The 23617-nt window shown below is 48.8% G+C and overlaps 1 protein-coding gene across 11 annotated transcripts in view; it reads left to right on the plus strand.

Moving 5' to 3' along the window:
* LOC306935893 (poly(rC)-binding protein 3) overlaps positions 1 to 23617 on the plus strand; it is a 256803-nt gene that overhangs the window by 109021 nt on the left and 124165 nt on the right. For all 11 annotated transcript variants that reach the window (XM_079519204.1, XM_079519205.1, XM_079519208.1 and 8 more), the window contains exon 4: positions 19168 to 19241. The gene's annotated coding sequence lies outside the window, so the exon portion shown is untranslated. The remainder of the gene's footprint in view (positions 1 to 19167; positions 19242 to 23617) is intronic.

Below are 23617 nucleotides of genomic sequence, written 5' to 3' on the forward strand. Positions count from 1 at the left end.
CTGCATGGTATTTTTGACATTGACTTTAGGAAGATAAGCTTCCTCCAAGATATACACCTGAGATATAATCTGTGACTTGACTTGACGACCTTGTGACTTGACTTGACACCTTGTGACTTGAGACTTGACAACCTTGTGACTTGACTCGACTTGACAACCTTGTGACTTGACTCGACTTGACTTGACAACCTTGTGACTTGACTCGACTTGACTTGACAACCTTGTGACTTGACTCGACTTGACTTGACAACCTTGTGACTTGACTCGACTTGACAACCTTGTGACTTGACTCGACTCGACTTGACAACCTTGTGACTTGACTCGACTTGACTTGACAGCCTTGTGACTGGACTCGACTCGACTTGACTTGACATAACCTTGTGACTCGACTTGACTTGACTTGCCCACAACAGAAAAACTTGAGACTCGCTTGAGACTTGGACCAAATGACTTGCTACTCGACTCGGACTCGGATCGGAGGGACTCGTGCAATTGTCTGCCATTTTGATCCTTAGTATAGAGTTAATTTTATTTCTCATCTCCCAATTGACCCTTATATTATTTTAATTTAATTCCCTGAAGAGTGATTATTGATCACATTTGACACTTCATCCACAAAAAGCGATGGAGTTGATAGATACTTTTGAGTTATGGTAGATCTGTTAGTTTGGTGGATGGAATTGTCTAAATGTTCCCTTTGGCCCAGACCGTGTTCCTTATAGGTCATATTTTGTCATCTTGCCCTTTTATCATCAGTTTACTCATAGCCTACTGCCTGTTTACTCCGGGTTGTTCTCCGTATCCTATTTATGTCATGTCACCATCCACATGCCTAATTATCTCAGACCTATATTATCCTTTATTATTTTATCATACTTATATTATGGGTTGCCTGACGCCAAGTTCAGATTCACTGTCTGTCCCCAGTGAAAGTTAACTCGCATACTGAGAGGTCTATTTTGATATGACTGCCTGTAGTTGACCTTGGTGCCTAGTGAGAAAGTAGATAGGAGCATTTCTCTGTTAAAGAGTTCACAGCTAGCAGGGAAAGAATGTTATCTTCAGGTTGCCATAGCAACGCCAGCCTCTGAGCTTTCCCGGTTTATGGCCCTCAATGACGGGACCAAGAAAGCTGTCATGATACCAGTCTCATCATCCATGTGCTGGTCCAATGAGCGGTTGACAACCAGCGCCAGCGTGGCATAGTGCGGAAATTAACTATCCATTCAGCCAATGAACGTGTATCAACAACTGACGTGATCTACAGTATTAATGCCTGGCACATGATGTGTCCGGCAGAGAGAACCCTGTGCATTTTGTTGCACAGGGAGAGATTTTGTAATTTGGCTGTATGTGGGTATCTGTTCTGTCTCTCTGATCTGAAAATGAATTGACCAAACCATATTCTGCTCTGACTGGACAATCATTCTTCTGGTGGACTTAATTGGGTACTTAAGGTATTTTTCTAAAAGAGTATTTCCTGCTTAAAGTAATCCTGTTAAAGCTAATTGTTAACTTTGTCATCTAAAAGGTTTGGTAACCATTTTTTACCATTGTGGTGCTGAGTATTTATTGGTACTCTTGGATTACTTTCTTAAAAGTATTTTTACAGTTATAGCTCTGTGCAGCTCAGTAATTCAGTTATACAGTCCTTTATAACATTGGTGAAACATTAATTGTCCCTTCTGCATTTTATATGCAACAAATTGGTTTTATCTTAATTATAATTCCAACAAATTGGTCTTCGAGCCTTCCCTTATCTGTTATCTACATATTTATGTAACAGACACAATTCCAAAATTGGCACAATATCGCATTCTCCAATTGTACCATGTTATTTGCAATGGCCTCTGCTTCATTTCAGGTGGTTATATTTTGCCTTTCATCTTTAGACAATTGCATTAATGATGCAATATTATAATGATGGATATTTGCATAGTTGAGACACAAAGCATTTGCTGCTGATGCATGCGCTGACCATCTAGTGTCAGATAGAGATTTGAGGTGTTCAATTCTATTATTCGGATTTGGTACATATCTTCATCACGTCATATGCAGCTACGGGACATACGCATCAACCGACCCAAGTAACCACAGTATACTGCTAATCAACTTACAAATTACATATACATATATACAATTTACATATACATACAAAAACATGCATTAACCACTTCCTCAGTATAGTAGACTATTTGAAAATAGCCGATCTACAAGCTCACAATACGTCGTGATGTGCTAGATTATGAGCTTGTAGATTTGCTATTTTCAAAAGATTTGTATACATTTGAAAACTTGAAATGGGACATTCTTAAGTACACTTTGATACCAATAATGTTGTACTTTTACTCAAGTAAATGTTGAATACCGGACTGTTACTTGTAACAGTATGTATTTCAATGTATTTCTATATTGCAGTATTGATACTTTTACTCAAGTACAAAATGTGATACTTTTTCCACCACTCCACTGCATATTGCAAGCTATACTCAGTGCAGCTCTGCTCATCATGGCTTGAAGCCACCTGGTGGTTGAATGGCCACTCCACATATTAAAATAAACCTGTGGGTGTGGCTGAGAATCTGGGGGTGGGTCTGTGGGTGTGTCTAACAGAGGTACCTCTGGGTTCTGATAAATGTCACTTTGAGACTGAGGAAAAAAAGAATGGGACCCCACTGTACATGTATATATTGAAGTGCAATGTTTTACAGAGGCTGAGATTTGAAAGTTCGTAGCGGTCAACAGTACTTGCGCGCTCTGCTTGCGCACTAGCCTACTTGTGTGCAACGTGCAAGTAAGCACTCGACAGAGTGCAGTTCTAGTTAGTTCAATGTATGTTTTGTTAACGCCATTGACAATGAAGGGAAAATGTACGTCATAATGTGCCTCATTAAGTCATATTGTCTCTTTATTGTTAATGGCGTTTAATGTTTGTGTTGGCACCGTGTGTTTTACATCACCATTACATCACCTAATCAACATAAGTTAGACTTTAATATATTAGCACCCCTCACTTCACACAGGTAAGATTTTTGTATATCAGAGTAATTCATTATTATCATCATCATTAAGGTCGTTTAATGCAATCAGATAGGCATGATGTCATAATGCAGTGACATCACACTGTCATCATCACAGCTATGTAATTGTCTTTTAAAGTGAACTGTCAATTTAAAACTCAAGTTATTTAGTATTCGACAAGCGGGTGGTACTGGTAGTGTTAGTTCATGTGTTAGACCTGCAGGTGGTGCTAGTCTGTGTGACATGTTTGAGTGGAAGGTCCATTTGTATGGACCTTCAGAAGAAACTTACATTCACACTGCTATTCCAGTGGCTCACAAGCTGTACTGCTTCGGATTTGGAAACATCGGGTCTCGTTTCGGGACGCCTTATTCTGTACTGGACGTGCACATCTTCAACACGGTGTCTCTGCGCTGGGTGAAGGTGATCCCGGTTCCCACTGGAAGTAGAGAACATCAGCTGAAGTCATTTAGCATGCCCTTTGGCCACACGGCTCTGCTCGTCGACAACACCGTCTACATCTGGGGAGGGTGGACCTTCAGGGACGTGCTCTATGCCTTTGACGTGGACGCCCACAGATGGTTCAGACCCGGGGCGTCTGGCACTGCTCCGGAGGGGACGGTGGGCCACTCCGCCTGTGTCTTGGAGAAGCTCATGTATGTTTATGGAGGAAGAAGGCTGTCACAGACTGTACAATGTACTAATGATGTGTACAAGTTGGATACCTGCACAATGGTCTGGTCTTTAATCAACACCAGAGGCACTCTGCCACATGCTTCTCATTGGCACTCAGCCACCATCATTGGGACAAAGATGTTTGTATTTGGGGGGGCCGGCGAGGCTGATGAATCTGAAAACAACGACATCAGAGTGTTGGACACAGAGACTGACCGCTGGCTGAGCACACCTTCTGCACAGCTTCGTCCAGAAGAACGCAAGTATCATTTAGCTTTTGCCTACAATGGAGAGCTGTATATATATGGAGGCTCGTGTGTAACCGGATCACACTGGATAATGGATCACATGTGGAAATGTGATCCAAAGACCTTCTCCTGGAAGAAGGTTACGCCCAAGTTTTACAATCACCCAACTATATATTGTTGGAACAGTTGCATGGCGGGAGATCATGTCATCCTATTTGGCAAACATAGAATTGACATCTTAGACTTGAATCCTAGTCTGATGACACTTTGTAAGAAGGCAGTTATTTATAAGTACCATATCATGAGTGATGTCATAAGGGAGTCAAATATCCCTTATGACATCAAGTGGGAACTGGCAGCCATGACTAGAGACAGAACCCAAATCAGAAAGAAGTGGAGTATGTGTAGAATTACATGATTATATAATTATTTATTAGTATCAGTATTATTATTAAGGGAACAAGACGTCACAAAGTGACTTTGGTCACTTATTGTTTTTGTGTTTTTTTTTCTTCTCCTTCTTCCGCCAGAAATAGCAGTTCTGGCTGAACCTTGCAGTTGGTTTTAGCGAAACGCGAGAATCTGGTAGAGGGCCATGCCAAACGGTGACCATGCAAAGCCCATGACCAAAGGGTGGCGCTATAGCACTCAATTGAAAATACAAACTTTGAACGCTTACTGTGAATGCATGTATTCGACTATGCGTGTATGTCTGTTTAGTACCAACAGGTGACAACGTGGCGCTGTTGAGCTTCACACGGTGTACAGCTGCATGATGGGAAGCTGAGGTTTTTTTAGCAGCCATTACTTGATTTCGGGTGTTACAGTACAGTACAGTACAGTACAGTACAGTTGAGGGACCCCCACCAGGTAACTGGTGGGGGTCTGGTGTTTCGGACGCAGGGCGGCTCGCCGGAACCGGGCCGGCACCCTGGGCACGTTCCTGTGGGTCTGGAAGTCCCAGCGACCACCTCGGGGACCCCCTCCTCGGGGACCCCCTCCACTCAGTTGTGATTTTTGAGTGGTGTAAACCACTCCTACAACTGGCTTTGTTAGTCTGTGCAGAAAAAATGAGCATGGTTGCTATGTTCACCCTGTTCACCCGGGTGTGATTTCATTACGTCAGACATGATTTCATTACGTCAGACAGGCTATATTACACCACTCAGTTCACACGGGTGTGATTTTTTACTGTACGTTTGCTTAGCAGAGCACTGGTTTTTATCAGCCACAGAATGAGAATGACCACAAATTGTTGACGATATGACCTATTCAATTCTAACACCTGTTCCTATAATGACACACACAAGGATAGCGCCCCCACATGCATTATCAATGCAAGTGAGATTTACTTTGTTAAAATAACTGTTAAATTGCTCCATAATCACTCTACATAATTATATTACCTATTCAAAGATTCAACCTTCCTTTTCAATCTCTGGCTCTGTCACACTGGTTAAACCATAATAAGAAGGATCCATGGAATGTGTCGTTGATTCCATTACTTTCCCCCTAGATGTCTCAATTCAATCCATCATCATGTCAGTCGATCACTGAAGTGGACAATTCTAAGAATTTGCACAATATGCGTGTGCGGTGGGAGGGGGGGGGGCTCTTTACACAAAAGGGCTTAAAGCTGCTATAAGCAATAATGTGACGCATTGTGAGCTTGTAGATCTGCTATTTTCAATAGATTTTGTACACAATTTGAACTTGTGAAATGGCACATTCTGCACAATGAGTACTTTTACTTGTAGTACTTTAAGTACATTTTGATGCCGATACTTTTGTACTTTTACAAAGCCAAGTACATTTTCAATTCCGTACTTTTACTTGTGACAAAGTAGTTCTAAATTGCAGTATTGGTACTTTTACTTAACACATTGAGAGCCCACGCAAAACTGCCCAAAAATCAATTCACATTTTTGAGTGGTGTAAACCACTCCTACAACTGGCTTTTGTGTGCAGAAAAAAATGAGCATGGTTGCTATGTTCAAAATAATTTCTGACGTAATTAAATCACACCCGGGTGAACTGGATGACCGTAGCAACCATGGTCATTTTCTCTGCACAGAAAAAGCCAGTTGTGAAATCACATCCGGGTGTGATTTCATTACGTCAGATCAGAGCTGATCAGGCTACATAATACCTTACCTTATTTCATTACGTCAGACATTGCGTCAGACCACAGCTGATCATGCTATATAAAACCTTACACCACTCAGTTCACACGGGTGTGATTTTTTATAATTCAGCTGACTGTGGAGACACATGCTGGAACTTTTTACTTTGAAATGTTTTATAGTTTCTGAGTTATTTAATTTAAACGCCAAATGCATTCTCAATGGCGAAAACGCAAACTTTGGCACCACGTATTAAAAAAAATAAAAATCATTGTCTTGATTTTTTTGATTATAAAATAAATACTAAAAAAAATATATATATATATTATTTTTTCAAAGACGTCCACAGACGTCTTGGGCTCTGCCCGTGCGGTAATACCAAAGACGTCCACAGACGTCTTGGGCTCTGCCCGTGCGGTAATACCAAAGACGTCCACAGACGTCTTGGGCACAAAATGTGTTAAGTAAAACAATTGAGTACTTTTTCCACCACTGCTTAGAGGCCAAGGATATATATTTTCCCCGCAGTTGTAACATCTGCCTTTTATAGCGCCACCAGGAGGCCGACTTACTGCATGTGAAACAAATTTGATGTTACTCTTATCAGATTGGAACAAAAAGTCACGCAAATCTGTGCACATGAGCTCTATAGTCGTGTGATCGAGACCGAGCTGTTCCATTTTCCTTCCCCCATTTTGACCTGAGATCAGATTCTAAACAATGTCTTCTACATCCTGACAGTTTTCTGAAAAAGCTATGTTTCTATGTCGGTGGTTCATCGATTTTTCAAAAATAGCAGACCTACAAGCTCGTAGCGCGCCACTCGGTGGCGCGCTATGAGCTTGTAGGTCTGCTATTTTTCAATAGCTAAAGCATAACATAATGCTAACACCAAAAGGGGTTCCCGCACAAACTGGGTTAACATCTAAGGTTTGCAGCAGTGTTGTTTTTGGCAGAGATTCTTGAATAGTTTTCTTTTAGTTTTAGTCACATTTTAGTCACCAGGAATGTTTTAGTGTTAGTCTGGTTTTAGTCGACTAAATGTCATGAGATTTTAGTCGACTAAATCGACTAAAGTTGATTTAGCCGGCCGCAGGTGGTCCCGCGGGGCGGGCGGACGGGTCAAGATTTTCAGCGCAATTATCGCGCAGCGGGCGGGGCGGGTCACCCCCCCTTTCCCCCAAAAAGGAGGGAAAAAAGCATTCCGTTACCGCTTGTAGATCCAAGAGCACTGCTCTCTGAGTTACAGACCCATAATAGTAAGAGAAATCTATGAAAATCTGGGAACTAAATCGTTACCAAGAAATTTCTTCACCAATGTGTTTCTAAAGGTGTCTAATAACATGTACTAAAAGTTTGAAATTCAACTCCCGTGGGAAAATTGAGTTATTAGCATAATATGTGACCATACCCATAACATCCTAAATAAGACAAAAAAGTCCAAATTTCATCATTCTTTAAGTAGCATGTGACATATGAAACTAGGGGGTTTTCATGATTCTGAATCCATTCCAAGCATTAGTTTTGCACAAAAAACACTCCTTGGGGGGAAAACGGCCTCACAAACGTGATGCGGTCAGCACATTTGGTCAAGTGGATATGGCCTAATTTAGCCCAAGGAGTGTTTTTTGTGCAAAACTAATGCTTGGAATGGATTCAGAATCATGAAAACCCCCTAGTTTCATATGTCACATGCTACTTAAAGAATGATGAAATTTGGACTTTTTTGCCTTATATAGGATGTTAAGGGTATGGTCACATATTATGCTAATAACTCAATTTTCCCACGGGAGTTGAATTTCAAACTTTTAGTACATGTTATTAGACACCTTTAGAAACACATTGGTGAAGAAATTTCTTGGTAACGATTTAGTTACCAGATTGGTCAAATACCTGATAAAATGCCCTTACTATAAGGTTCCATTTGGTTCCTAACTATCATTTAGCTGGGGACCCCCTGGAACTCCCTCAGGTACCCCTGGTGGTCCCCGGGACCCCCTGGAACTCCCTCAGGTACCCCTGGTGGTCCCCGGGACCCCCTGGAACTCCCTCAGGTACCCCTGGTGGTCCCCGGGACCCCCTGGAACTCCCTCAGGTACCCCTGGTGGTCCCCGGGACCCCCTGGAACTCCCTCAGGTGCCCCTGGTGGTCCCCGGGACCCCCTGGAACTCCCTCAGGTGCCCCTGGTGGTCCCCGGGACCCCCTGGAACTCCCTCAGGTACCCCTGGTGCTCCACAGTATACTGCTACATCAAAGCTGCCTCTCTCAGACTAGATCTCAGTTTAGCCCAGCGTGTTTTAATTATAAATCACTTTCATGTTCGTCACTTATTACTGTAGAGTTCATGTTCATAAACAAGCATCACTTATTACTGTAGAGTTCATGTTCATAAACAAGCATCTGCTTTCAGGAGAGGAAGAACTTTGAAGGGAGATAACTAACCCATTCTGGGCGGGAACCCCTTTTTCTGTTTTAACTAAGCATTATGTTATACTTTAGCTATTTGAAAAATCGTGAAAATGCGGCACAGATCTTTGAATATATATTCTTTCAGAGAGAACTTTTTTTTATTTCGACGTCTGGCCTAAATTGGCTAACAGAACGACAGCTCATTATCTCCACCAGGAGATCTTGCGTTCAGCCGTGCGTGCGTGCGTGTGTGCGCCGCTAATCTTGCATGTGTGGAATCCTACTGACACGGACACACACACACTTAAGGTGGCCTTACACTAGCCGATAATCGGGCATTTTTTGACGCTCGGGGGGTGCCCGACTCAATCGATCTGCTCGGGGCGCGATCGGGATCGACCCGATCAACATCAAGCATGTTTGATATTTGCTCTGCCCCGCTCCGATTATCCTGTAGTGTGTGGTGCTATCAGATTTCAGATTGAAAAGAATCGGCTAGTGTAAGGCCACCTTTAGTCTGATCCTTTGGCCCGACCAGACCTTTGGCCTGATAATCCTTTGCGTTCACACTGCATCAGATCGGATATTATGCTTAATATAAATGGTTTAACCACATGAACCCCAAGCGTCCCTTTTTTTTGGGCATGTTCATTCGCCGAAGATCTACAACAAGCTGCCTATTTTCGGGAAGGACATTTTGTGTAGAGCGAAGGGACGAGGAAGGGACGAGGAAGGGACGAGGAAGGAAGAGAGGGCTGAAGTATGCTGGAGGAGACCTTGGGTCGAAACGTTAATCTATAAGAAAGCCTTAACCCATTCTGGGCGGGAACCCCTTTTGGTTTTAACTCATTATGTTATGCTTTAGCTATTGAAAAATAGCAGATCTACAAGCTCGTAGCGCGGCACCGAGTGCCGCGCTACCAGCTTGTAGGTCTGCTATTTCTGAAAAATCGTGAAAATGTGGCACAAATCTTTGAATATATTCTTTCAGAGCGAACGTTTTTGCTCTGAGGGGTTCCTGGAATAACATATTTTCAGATGGGGCTCGGTGGCCAATTACATATCATTTTTGGGGTCCTTGACATGAAATATGGAGCACCACTGATATAGAAACAGGTATTTGAGGATTTAGAAGACATTTTTTTAATTTCGACGCCAGGCCTAAATGGGCTGATGCAAACCATCTCCTTCTTCCGGTGAGGGTAACAATGTGGCGGCCCAGTGTTCTTCCGGTGAGGGTAACGATGTGGCGGCCCAGTGTTCTTCCGGTGAGGGTAACAATGTGGCGGCCCAGTGTTCTTCCGGTGAGGGTAACAATGTGGCGGCCCAGTGTTCTTCCGGTGAGGGTAACAATGTGGCGGCCCAGTGTTCTTCCGGTGAGGGTAACAATGTGGCGGCCCAGTGTTCTTCCGGTGAGGGTAACAATGTGGCGGCCCAGTGTTCTTCCGGTGAGGGTAACAATGTGGCGGCCCAGTGTTCTTCCGGTGAGGGTAACAATGTGGCGGCCCAGTGTTCTTCCGGTGAGGGTAACAATGTGGCGGCCCAGTGTTCTTCCGGTGAGGGTAACAATGTGGCGGCAGAGTGTTCTTCCGGTGAGGGTAACAATGTGGCGGCCCAGTGTTCTTCCGGTGAGGATAACAATGTGGCGGCCCAGTGTTCTTCCGGTGAGGGTAACGATGTGGCGGCAGAGTGTTCTTCCGGTGAGGGTAACAATGTGGCGGCCCAGTGTTCTTCCGGTGAGGGTAACAATGTGGCGGCCCAGTGTTCTTCCGGTGAGGGTAACGATGTGGCGGCAGAGTGTTCTTCCGGTGAGGGTAACAATGTGGCGGCCCAGTGTTCTTCCGGTGAGGGTAACGATGTGGCGGCCCAGTGTTCTTCCGGTGAGGGTAACGATGTGGCGGCAGAGTGTTCTTCCGGTGAGGGTAACGATGTGGCGGCAGAGTGTTCTTCCGGTGAGGGTAACAATGTGGCGGCCCAGTGTTCTTCCGGTGAGGGTAACAATGTGGCGGCCCAGTGTTCTTCCGGTGAGGGTAACAATGTGGCGGCCCAGTGTTCTTCCGGTGAGGGTAACAATGTGGCGGCCCAGTGTTCTTCCGGTGAGGGTAACAATGTGGCGGCCCAGTGTTCTTCCGGTGAGGGTAACAATGTGGCGGCAGAGTGTTCTTCCGGTGAGGGTAACAATGTGGCGGCCCAGTGTTCTTCCGGTGAGGGTAACAATGTGGCGGCCCAGTGTTCTTCCGGTGAGGGTAACAATGTGGCGGCCCAGTGTTCTTCCGGTGAGGGTAACAATGTGGTGGCCCAGTGTTCTTCCGGTGAGGGTAACAATGTGGCGGCCCAGTGTTCTTCCGGTGAGGGTAACAATGTGGCGGCCCAGTGTTCTTCCGGTGAGGGTAACAATGTGGCGGCCCAGTGTTCTTCCGGTGAGGATAACAATGTGGCGGCCCAGTGTTCTTCCGGTGAGGGTAACAATGTGGCGGCCCAGTGTTCTTCCGGTGAGGGTAACAATGTGGCGGCAGAGTGTTCTTCCGGTGAGGGTAACAATGTGGCGGCCCAGTGTTCTTCCGGTGAGGGTAACAATGTGGCGGCCCAGTGTTCTTCCGGTGAGGATAACAATGTGGCGGCCCAGTGTTCTTCCGGTGAGGGTAACAATGTGGCGGCCCAGTGTTCTTCCGGTGAGGGTAACAATGTGGCGGCCCAGTGTTCTTCCGGTGAGGGTAACAATGTGGCGGCCCAGTGTTCTTCCGGTGAGGGTAACAATGTGGCGGCAGAGTGTTCTTCCGGTGAGGGTAACAATGTGGCGGCCCAGTGTTCTTCCGGTGAGGGTAACAATGTGGCGGCCCAGTGTTCTTCCGGTGAGGGTAACAATGTGGCGGCCCAGTGTTCTTCCGGTGAGGGTAACAATGTGGCGGCCCAGTGTTCTTCCGGTGAGGGTAACAATGTGGCGGCCCAGTGTTCTTCCGGTGAGGATAACAATGTGGCGGCCCAGTGTTCTTCCGGTGAGGGTAACAATGTGGCGGCCCAGTGTTCTTCCGGTGAGGGTAACAATGTGGCGGCAGAGTGTTCTTCCGGTGAGGGTAACAATGTGGCGGCCCAGTGTTCTTCCGGTGAGGGTAACAATGTGGCGGCCCAGTGTTCTTCCGGTGAGGATAACAATGTGGCGGCCCAGTGTTCTTCCGGTGAGGGTAACAATGTGGCGGCCCAGTGTTCTTCCGGTGAGGGTAACAATGTGGCGGCCCAGTGTTCTTCCGGTGAGGGTAACAATGTGGCGGCCCAGTGTTCTTCCGGTGAGGGTAACAATGTGGCGGCCCAGTGTTCTTCCGGTGAGGGTAACAATGTGGCGGCCCAGTGTTCTTCCGGTGAGGGTAACAATGTGGCGGCAGAGTGTTCTTCCGGTGAGGGTAACAATGTGGCGGCCCAGTGTTCTTCCGGTGAGGGTAACAATGTGGCGGCCCAGTGTTCTTCCGGTGAGGGTAACAATGTGGCGGCCCAGTGTTCTTCCGGTGAGGGTAACAATGTGGCGGCCCAGTGTTCTTCCGGTGAGGGTAACAATGTGGCGGCCCAGTGTTCTTCCGGTGAGGGTAACAATGTGGCGGCCCAGTGTTCTTCCGGTGAGGGTAACAATGTGGCGGCCCAGTGTTCTTCCGGTGAGGATAACAATGTGGCGGCCCAGTGTTCTTCCGGTGAGGGTAACAATGTGGCGGCCCAGTGTTCTTCCGGTGAGGGTAACAATGTGGCGGCAGAGTGTTCTTCCGGTGAGGGTAACAATGTGGCGGCCCAGTGTTCTTCCGGTGAGGGTAACAATGTGGCGGCCCAGTGTTCTTCCGGTGAGGATAACAATGTGGCGGCCCAGTGTTCTTCCGGTGAGGGTAACAATGTGGCGGCCCAGTGTTCTTCCGGTGAGGGTAACAATGTGGCGGCCCAGTGTTCTTCCGGTGAGGGTAACAATGTGGCGGCCCAGTGTTCTTCCGGTGAGGGTAACAATGTGGCGGCCCAGTGTTCTTCCGGTGAGGGTAACAATGTGGCGGCCCAGTGTTCTTCCGGTGAGGGTAACAATGTGGCGGCAGAGTGTTCTTCCGGTGAGGATAACAATGTGGCGGCCCAGTGTTCTTCCGGTGAGGGTAACAATGTGGCGGCACAGTGTTCTTCCGGTGAGGGTAACAATGTGGCGGCCCAGTGTTCTTCCGGTGAGGGTAACAATGTGGCGGCACAGTGTTCTTCCGGTGAGGATAACAATGTGGCGGCCCAGTGTTCTTCCGGTGAGGGTAACGATGTAGCGGCCCAGTGTTCTTCCGGTGAGGGTAACAATGTGGCGGCCCAGTGTTCTTCCGGTGAGGGTAACAATGTGGCGGCCCAGTGTTCTTCCGGTGAGGGTAACGATGTGGCGGCAGAGTGTTCTTCCGGTGAGGGTAACAATGTGGCGGCCCAGTGTTCTTCCGGTGAGGGTAACAATGTGGCGGCCCAGTGTTCTTCCGGTGAGGGTAACAATGTGGCGGCCCAGTGTTCTTCCGGTGAGGGTAACAATGTGGCGGCCGAGTGTTCTTCCGGTGAGGGTAACAATGTGGCGGCCCAGTGTTCTTCCGGTGAGGGTAACAATGTGGCGGCCGAGTGTTCTTCCGGTGAGGGTAACAATGTGGCGGCCCAGTGTTCTTCCGGTGAGGGTAACAATGTGGCGGCCCAGTGTTCTTCCGGTGAGGGTAACAATGTGGCGGCCCAGTGTTCTTCCGGTGAGGATAACAATGTGGCAGCCCAGTGTTCTTCCGGTGAGGGTAACAATGTGGCGGCCCAGTGTTCTTCCGGTGAGGGTAACAATGTGGCGGCCCAGTGTTCTTCCGGTGAGGGTAACAATGTGGCGGCCCAGTGTTCTTCCGGTGAGGGTAACAATGTGGCGGCCCAGTGTTCTTCCGGTGAGGGTAACAATGTGGCGGCCCAGTGTTCTTCCGGTGAGGGTAACAATGTGGCGGCAGAGTGTTCTTCCGGTGAGGATAACAATGTGGCGGCCCAGTGTTCTTCCGGTGAGGGTAACAATGTGGCGGCACAGTGTTCTTCCGGTGAGGGTAACAATGTGGCGGCCCAGTGTTCTTCCGGTGAGGGTAACAATGTGGCGGCACAGTGTTCTTCCGGTGAGGATAACGATGTGGCGGCCCAGTGTTCTTCCGGTGAGGGTAACGATGTAGCGGCCCAGTGTTCTTCCGGTGAGGGTAACAATGTGGCGGCCCAGTGTTCTTCCGGTGAGGGTAACAATGTGGCGGCCCAGTGTTCTTCCGGTGAGGATAACAATGTGGCGGCCCAGTGTTCTTCCGGTGAGGGTAACAATGTGGCGGCAGAGTGTTCTTCCGGTGAGGGTAACAATGTGGCGGCCCAGTGTTCTTCCGGTGAGGGTAACAATGTGGCGGCCGAGTGTTCTTCCGGTGAGGGTAACAATGTGGCGGCCCAGTGTTCTTCCGGTGAGGGTAACAATGTGGCGGCCGAGTGTTCTTCCGGTGAGGGTAACAATGTGGCGGCCCAGTGTTCTTCCGGTGAGGGTAACGATGTGGCGGCAGAGTGTTCTTCCGGTGAGGGTAACAATGTGGCGGCCCAGTGTTCTTCCGGTGAGGGTAACAATGTGGCGGCCGAGTGTTCTTCCGGTGAGGGTAACAATGTGGCGGCCCAGTGTTCTTCCGGTGAGGGTAACAATGTGGCGGCCGAGTGTTCTTCCGGTGAGGGTAACAATGTGGCGGCCCAGTGTTCTTCCGGTGAGGGTAACAATGTGGCGGCCCAGTGTTCTTCCGGTGAGGGTAACAATGTGGCGGCCCAGTGTTCTTCCGGTGAGGATAACAATGTGGCGGCCCAGTGTTCTTCCGGTGAGGGTAACAATGTGGCGGCCCAGTGTTCTTCCGGTGAGGGTAACAATGTGGCGGCCCAGTGTTCTTCCGGTGAGGGTAACAATGTGGCGGCCCAGTGTTCTTCCGGTGAGGGTAACAATGTGGCGGCCCAGTGTTCTTCCGGTGAGGATAACAATGTGGCGGCAGAGTGTTCTTCCGGTGAGGATAACAATGTGGCGGCCCAGTGTTCTTCCGGTGAGGGTAACAATGTGGCGGCCCAGTGTTCTTCCGGTGAGGGTAACAATGTGGCGGCCCAGTGTTCTTCCGGTGAGGGTAACAATGTGGCGGCCCAGTGTTCTTCCGGTGAGGATAACGATGTGGCGGCCCAGTGTTCTTCCGGTGAGGATAACGATGTGGCGGCCCAGTGTTCTTCCGGTGAGGATAACAATGTGGCGGCCCAGTGTTCTTCCGGTGAGGGTAACAGTGTGGCGGCCCAGTGTTCTTCCGGTGAGGGTAACAATGTGGCGGCCCAATGTTCTTCCGGTGAGGATAACAATGTGGCGGCCCAGTGTTCTTCCGGTGAGGGTAACAATGTGGCGGCCCAGTGTTCTTCCGGTGAGGGTAACGATGTGGAGGCAGAGTGTTCTTCCGGTGAGGGTAACAATGTGGCGGCAGAGTGTTCTTCCGGTGAGGGTAACAATGTGGCGGCAGAGTGTTCTTCCGGTGAGGATAACAATGTGGCGGCCCAGTGTTCTTCCGGTGAGGGTAACAATGTGGCGGCCCAGTGTTCTTCCGGTGAGGATAACAATGTGGCGGCCCAGTGTTCTTCCGGTGAGGGTAACAATGTGGCGGCCCAGTGTTCTTCCGGTGAGGGTAACAATGTGGCGGCCCAGTGTTCTTCCGGTGAGGGTAACAATGTGGCGGCCCAGTGTTCTTCCGGTGAGGATAACAATGTGGCAGCCCAGTGTTCTTCCGGTGAGGGTAACAATGTGGCGGCCCAGTGTTCTTCCGGTGAGGGTAACAATGTGGCGGCCCAGTGTTCTTCCGGTGAGGGTAACAATGTGGCGGCCCAGTGTTCTTCCGGTGAGGGTAACAATGTGGCGGCCCAGTGTTCTTCCGGTGAGGATAACAATGTGGCGGCAGAGTGTTCTTCCGGTGAGGATAACAATGTGGCGGCCCAGTGTTCTTCCGGTGAGGGTAACAATGTGGCGGCCCAGTGTTCTTCCGGTGAGGGTAACAATGTGGCGGCCCAGTGTTCTTCCGGTGAGGGTAACAATGTGGCGGCCCAGTGTTCTTCCGGTGAGGATAACGATGTGGCGGCCCAGTGTTCTTCCGGTGAGGATAACGATGTGGCGGCCCAGTGTTCTTCCGGTGAGGATAACAATGTGGCGGCCCAGTGTTCTTCCGGTGAGGGTAACAGTGTGGCGGCCCAGTGTTCTTCCGGTGAGGGTAACAATGTGGCGGCCCAATGTTCTTCCGGTGAGGATAACAATGTGGCGGCCCAGTGTTCTTCCGGTGAGGGTAACAATGTGGCGGCCCAGTGTTCTTCCGGTGAGGGTAACGATGTGGAGGCAGAGTGTTCTTCCGGTGAGGGTAACAATGTGGCGGCAGAGTGTTCTTCCGGTGAGGGTAACAATGTGGCGGCAGAGTGTTCTTCCGGTGAGGATAACAATGTGGCGGCCCAGTGTTCTTCCGGTGAGGGTAACAATGTGGCGGCCCAGTGTTCTTCCGGTGAGGATAACAATGTGGCGGCCCAGTGTTCTTCCGGTGAGGGTAACAATGTGGCGGCCCAGTGTTCTTCCGGTGAGGGTAACAATGTGGCGGCCCAGTGTTCTTCCGGTGAGGATAACAATGTGGCGGCCCAGTGTTCTTCCGGTGAGGGTAACAATGTGGCGGCCCAGTGTTCTTCCGGTGAGGGTAACAATGTGGCGGCCGAGTGTTCTTCCGGTGAGGGTAACAATGTGGCGGCCGAGTGTTCTTCCGGTGAGGGTAACAATGTGGCGGCCCAGTGTTCTTCCGGTGAGGGTAACAATGTGGCGGCCCAGTGTTCTTCCGGTGAGGGTAACAATGTGGCGGCCCAGTGTTCTTCCGGTGAGGGTAACAATGTGGCGGCAGAGTGTTCTTCCGGTGAGGGTAACAATGTGGCGGCCGAGTGTTCTTCCGGTGAGGGTAACAATGTGGCGGCCCAGTGTTCTTCCGGTGAGGGTAACAATGTGGCGGCCCAGTGTTCTTCCGGTGAGGATAACAATGTGGCGGCCCAGTGTTCTTCCGGTGAGGATAACAATGTGGCGGCCGAGTGTTCTTCCGGTGAGGATAACAATGTGGCGGCCCAGTGTTCTTCCGGTGAGGGTAACAATGTGGCGGCCCAGTGTTCTTCCGGTGAGGATAACAATGTGGTGGCCGAGTGTTCTTTCCGGTGAGGATAACAATGTGGCGGCAGAGTGTTCTTCCGGTGAGGGTAACGATGTGGCGGCCCAGTGTTCTTCCGGTGAGGGTAACGATGTGGCGGCCGAGTGTTCTTCCGGTGAGGGTAACGATGTGGCGGCCGAGCGCACAACAAGGTCCTCTGTGCCCGAAGGCCAATAATCTGAGCGAGTTAGTTGCTCACGAGGACATGGACAATAATGTACATGCTATGGTGTATAATGTCAATTATTGGAAAAACACTGTAATATAAAATAATAGGAGTAGTAGTAATAATGACTTGGGCATCCTTATAGAGCCTGAGCATGTCCCTGGGCATCGGAGAACGGCATGGTTCCTGGTCCAGAACGGCATGGTTCCTGGTCCAGAGAACCAGGAGAACGGCATGGTTCCTGGTCCATGGTTCCTGGTCCATGGTTCCTGGTCCAGAGACAATTAGCTGTTTGTGTAAATGATCGTTTGACTTCAAATCCTCTGATTTAGGGCTTGTTTTAAATTGAGCAACGGTGCACGTTCCTTCAGTCGACACAGAGACGTGGTGTTCTAGTGCCGGGGTTCAAGCCAAGGTCGCTCAGGCACCTCTTGAGAAATCCACAGCACAAAATAGCACACTTGAGCGGACACGCACACGAGCCCCCCTCCCTCCCCCCATTGGCAGAGGGGAGGGGCTGCATGTCCAGGGTGGGTTTAGCACCCTGGACAGTTATAAGAGCCTGACTTCTCTGCACAGCCTATTAAAACAAATATTGTACAATTTACAATTTAGGCATTTAGTAGACAGAAAGAACTCATCGCCCATAAACCCGCCACTCGAAGCCTCCGCTCTTCCAAAACCCATCTTCTCCCTGTCTGTCCCCCACACACACACACACACCCGACCGGGGCCTTCTGCCACACAGCTGGTGTGGAACAGTAACTCTCTCCCTTTGCACCTGAGAGCACCACAGTCCACTGATGCCTTTTAAGAATGGACTAAAGACCCACCTTTAAAAAAAAAAAAAATCTAGTCTTAATTTGACCCTTTTAGATGCTATGCTTATGATGTTGCTTATGCTGTTTTTTCTTGCCATGCGTTGTAGCACTCTGAGATTTGTGACAATATAAAGTGCTTTATTATTATTAATCCAGAGTTATTTACATTAAACAAGGATAAGGACGATTGGGAGTGAGTGCATGTGGCATTGTGGACAGACATACCCCTGTATCCTGGTGCCTTGAGTGAGGTCAAATTATCAGTAAACCAGACTCCAGCAGATAGAAGGATGAAGCCCTGCGCCCTCTGGTGGAGCAAAGGCTAAATGCACTGCTGATGTATTGAGAGAGATTGGGGGGGGGGGGGGGTCTGTCTGTCTGTCTGTCTGTCTGTCTGTCTGTCTGTCTGTCTGTCTGTCTGTCTGTCTGTCTGTCTGTCTGTCTGTCTCTCTCTCTCTGTCTCTCTGTCTCTGTCTCTGTCTCTGTCTCTGTCTCTGTCTCTGTCTCTGTCTCTGTCTCTGTCTCTCTCTCTCTCTCTCTCTCTCTCTGACTGAGATTCCCCCTGGAAGTCGCAGAAGTTCTCATTGTATAAACCAGTGGTTCCAAAACCCCGCATAGACACTAATTGGCCCGCGGACCCCCATTTGAAAAGATATTTACGGCTCTAGCAGTGATTCTCAACCAGTTTAATTTCAAGGACCCCCAGTTTGACATGCATTATGCTACGGACCCCCCATTTAATGGCATTTCTATCTCAGAGACCCCAATTAATATTGTAAAATCAATGTTAATTTAACTCTGAGAGTGTACTCAGTGTATACACTCTCAGAGTTACAGACCCATAAGGGTCCATTTGGTTCCAAACTATCATTTAGCTGGGGGACCCCCTGGAACTCCATCAAGGACCACTGGGGGAACCAGTGGTATAAACCACACAAGTGCTGTCTTACTGTTTGGGTTTGTCTGTATTTATAATGTTGTAGCCATTTTCCAATTGGATAAACCTGTGAAGTTCCATTATGACACACTTCTGTCTAATAAGCACACACATGCACTATGTTTAGATGTTTACAATTGTATTGGTCCTGTTCACAAATCAAGACGGTAGAGGGCAGTATTCCCCTCCGAGAGAGAGAGAGAGAGAGAGAGAGAGAGAGAGAGAGAGAGAGAGAGAGAGAGAGAGAGAGAGAGAGAGAGAGAGAGAGAGAGAGAGAGAGAGAGAGAGAGAGAGAGAGAGAGAGAGAGAGAGAGAGAGATGACTGTGTACATGCCTGCGGGGAGGAAGCGTCAGTGAGTCCTCGCTACGAGTCTGGCCGTGCCAGGCTAATTGGGTACATGCACATACTGTGCATTTGTTGTGTGTGTACAGAACTGGTACTGAATGGCAGTACAGATAGACGCCACTAGAGGGAGCCATTACCCTAAAGGGGCAGTCGAGCACATTTTCCTTTGGATTCTTCATTATTATCATGAATGTATTCTTCTCATTCACAGGATCCCCTTGCCATTCTCTCCCCGGAGTGCTGTCTAAAAGGACGAGCCAATTATACGCGCTGACACTGTTCAATGTAAGACATATTATTAAGCATTCACATTTATAAATATATCACTCAAAATTGTGGAACATTTGAACAGTTTAACAGATTGAATCTCCTCTGAAGTGAAGAGGGCGTTCAGTGGGGCTTGGGGAATGTTGTGGGGTGGGTACAATTTAGTTTTTATTGCAGTCTTAACAGACTGCATGATATCAATGTTGTTTTTTCTTTCCCCAATGATATTCTGCATTCTACATTTGAAATAGAGCACAGTAATATATACTCAGTGTTAATTTACCCCGTGAGAGTCCAAATGGACCCAAATGGAACCAAATGGAACCAAATGGACCCAAATGGAACCAAATGGACCCAAATGGACCCAAATGGACCCAAATGCGTCCATTTGGTTCCATGTGTACACTCTCAGAGTTAACTTTAACCCATATTGGACGGGAACCCCTGTATGTGTTTGAAACATTATGTTATACTTTAGCTATTGAAAAATAGCTGATCTACAAGCTCATAGCGTGGCACAGAGTGTAAAGTGCAAATCTTTGAATATATATTCTTTCAGAGCGAACGTTTTTAACTCAAATCTTTGTTTCTGGGGGGGGGGGGGGGGGGGGTTGAGTCCTGCAACGAGTCTGGCCGGGGGCGGGGGGGGGGGGTCTCTATAAAGTGTATCTGTCTTGATTAAAGATATGATCTTGTCCGGGATTCCATAATGCTTTAGTGCGGGTCGGTTAACGATCTCGAATGCTCAATGAAGTTGGCGTAGAATAGATGGTAGTGCAGATAACATGGCCTAAATCAGGGATGCCCAAAAGGTAGATGGCGATCTACCAGTAGACCACAAAGGCTGTGCAGGTATAAGTCACATGACATGACCCTTTTATATTTAATGTAAATTGAGGTGAATTGAGGTGACTTGATTGTTTGACATCAAAAGGGCCTGTCAGCTCAAATCCACAATGCAATACTTTGTTTTCAAGAGTGTTGCTGTGCACAAAAAAAAACCTATTAAATGTATCCCCCTCTATTCCCCATTCCAAGAGCATTTGTCTTATATGTAATGCCAGCTCCGTTATTCCAAAGCCCCCTCAGGTACATATTTAAACTATTTTCAGCAATGGTATAATGTTTTCTGTAGGTAGATCTTGTTGAGCTGGTCATTTTGAAAGTAGCTCTCAAGTCAAAAATGTGTGGGCAACCCTGGCCTAAATCATCACTGTGTTTTTTTCAAGTCCAGAGTCTCAACACAACTGTCTATTATGATATTTTACAGCACTGTGTGCTTCGGTATTGAAAAATATTCTAACTGGTAAATGGAGGCTGCTGGCTATATATTGTGCACTCCTACACCAGCATGCCTGTAAGAGAATGCGAGGGCCACAGACCAGGCATTTATTTCTGTCTTCACAGTTCACAGATGGTTAAAGGCATGACATTGATGGATGATGGATGATGGATGATGATTTGAACTGACAAGAAAAGAAACGGGTAACAATCGGTAAGGAGAATAAATTGGGCATAATCAAACACAATAAACAACATAATCATAAACAATCTAACAAATCGGATATTCAAAGGGGCGTTCTGGCAAATAGAAAAGGGCAAACTTACGATAATGCATCGATATATATAGGCACAGAGTAGTTGTGGTGCTACCAGCACCTCTTCAGTAAGAGACAAACTGTTTGTCTGTGGCTTGTGAGCTTGTAGATCGGCTATTTTTGCTCTTTAAAAACCAGTAAGACGCCTGAGGGCGAGAAGCATCCGCCTGGGTGACAGCAGACTGCTGGGCGAGCGCTGGCGCTTTGGCATGGGGTGGTCAGATCAACATATCCGCCTGGGTGACAGCAGACTGCTGGGCGAGCGCTGGCGCTTTGGCATGGGGTGGTCAGATCAACATATCCGCCTGGGTGACAGCAGACTGCTGGGCGAGCGCTGGCGCTTTGGCATGGGGTGGTCAGATCAACATATCCGCCTGGGTGACAGCAGACTGCTGGGCGAGCGCTGGCGCTTTGGCATGGGGTGGTCAGATCAACATATCCGCCTGGGTGACAGCAGACTGCTGGGCGAGCGCTGGCGCTTTGGCATGGGGTGGTCAGATCAACATATCCGCCTGGGTGACAGCAGACTGCTGGGCGAGCGCTGGCGCTTTGGCATGGGGTGGTCAGATCAACATATCCGCCTGGGTGACAGCAGACTGCTGGGCGAGCGCTGGCGCTTTGGCATGGGGTGGTCAGATCAACATATCCGCCTGGGTGACATCAGACTGCTGGGCGAGCGCTGGCGCTTTGGCATGGGGTGGTCAGATCAACATATCCGCCTGGGTGACAGCAGACTGCTGGGCGAGCGCTGGCGCTTTGGCATGGGGTGGTCAGATCAACATATCCGCCTGGGTGACAGCAGACTGCTGGGCGAGCGCTGGCGCTTTGGCATGGGGGGGTCAGATCAACATATCCGCCTGGGTGACAGCAGACTGCTGGGCGAGCGCTGGCGCTTTGGCATGGGGTGGTCAGATCAACATATCCGCCTGGGTGACAGCAGACTGCTGGGCGAGCGCTGGCGCTTTGGCATGGGGTGGTCAGATCAACATATCCGCCTGGGTGACAGCAGACTGCTGGGCGAGCGCTGGCGCTTTGGCATGGGGTGGTCAGATCAACATATCCGCCTGGGTGACAGCAGACTGCTGGGCGAGCGCTGGCGCTTTGGCATGGGGTGGTCAGATCAACATATCCGCCTGGGTGACAGCAGACTGCTGGGCGAGCGCTGGCGCTTTGGCATGGGGGGGTCAGATCAACATATCCGCCTGGGTGACAGCAGACTGCTGGGCGAGCGCTGGCGCTTTGGCATGGGGTGGTCAGATCAACATATCCGCCTGGGTGACAGCAGACTGCTGGGCGAGCGCTGGCGCTTTGGCATGGGGTGGTCAGATCAACATATCCGCCTGGGTGACAGCAGACTGCTGGGCGAGCGCTGGCGCTTTGGCATGGGGTGGTCAGATCAACATATCCGCCTGGGTGACAGCAGACTGCTGGGCGAGCGCTGGCGCTTTGGCATGGGGTGGTCAGATCAACATATCCGCCTGGGTGACAGCAGACTGCTGGGCGAGCGCTGGCGCTTTGGCATGGGGTGGTCAGATCAACATATCCGCCTGGGTGACAGCAGACTGCTGGGCGAGCGCTGGCGCTTTGGCATGGGGTGGTCAGATCAACATATCCGCCTGGGTGACAGCAGACTGCTGGGCGAGCGCTGGCGCTTTGGCATGGGCGGTAAGATCTTCATTTCCGGGCCTGTTAACAACAATAGTTTCCGCCGGCTGCCGGGCGCGGCGGCTGCACTAATAACTTTAGGGCAGGCCCGTCTTGAGTTTAAATGGACCGGTATCAGTCAAAAGGGAGACCTCGAAGAGGAAGGATGGAATGTCAGAACAGGTCAGCTCCATGTATGGAGATCTAAGGGTCAGAACAGGTCAGCTCCATGTATGGAGATCTAAGGGTTTCAGAACAGGTCAGCTCCATGTATGGAGATCTAAGGGTTTCAGAACAGGTCAGCTCCATGTATGGAGATCTAAGGGTCAGAACAGGTCAGCTCCATGTATGGAGATCTAAGGGTCAGAACAGGTCAGCTCCATGTATGGAGATCTAAGGGTGTCAGAACAGGTCATCTCCATGTATGGAGATCTAAGGGTCAGAACAGGTCATCTCCATGTATGGAGATCTAAGGGTTTCAGAACAGGTCAGCTCCATGTATGGAGATCTAAGGGTCAGAACAGGTCAGCTCCATGTATGGAGATCTAAGGGTCAGAACAGGTCAGCTCCATGTATGGAGATCTAAGGGTCAGAACAGGTCATCTCCATGTATGGAGATCTAAGGGTCAGAACAGGTCAGCTCCATGTATGGAGATCTAAGGGTCAGAACAGGTCATCTCCATGTATGGAGATCTAAGGGTCAGAACAGGTCAGCTCCATGTATGGAGATCTAAGGGTCAGAACAGGTCAGCTCCATGTATGGAGATCTAAGGGTCAGAACAGGTCAGCTCCATGTATGGAGATCTAAGGGTCAGAACAGGTCAGCTCCATGTATGGAGATCTAAGGGTCAGAACAGGTCAGCTCCATGTATGGAGATCTAAGGGTCAGAACAGGTCAGCTCCATGTATGGAGATCTAAGGGTCAGAACAGGTCAGCTCCATGTATGGAGATCTAAGGGTTTCAGAACAGGTCAGCTCCATGTATGGAGATCTAAGGGTTTCAGAACAGGTCAGCTCCATGTATGGAGATCTAAGGGTTTCAGGTGATGAGATGTACTTTATTGTCCCACGAGGGGAAATTTGTCTTGGGCAAAAGTGCAGTAGTACATCAACACTTTTACAACAGACAGCCAATACACAATATACAATGAA

The sequence above is a fragment of the Electrona antarctica genome (genome assembly GCF_951216825.1).
Source record: "Electrona antarctica genome assembly, chromosome: 13".
NCBI lineage: Eukaryota > Metazoa > Chordata > Actinopteri > Myctophiformes > Myctophidae > Electrona > Electrona antarctica.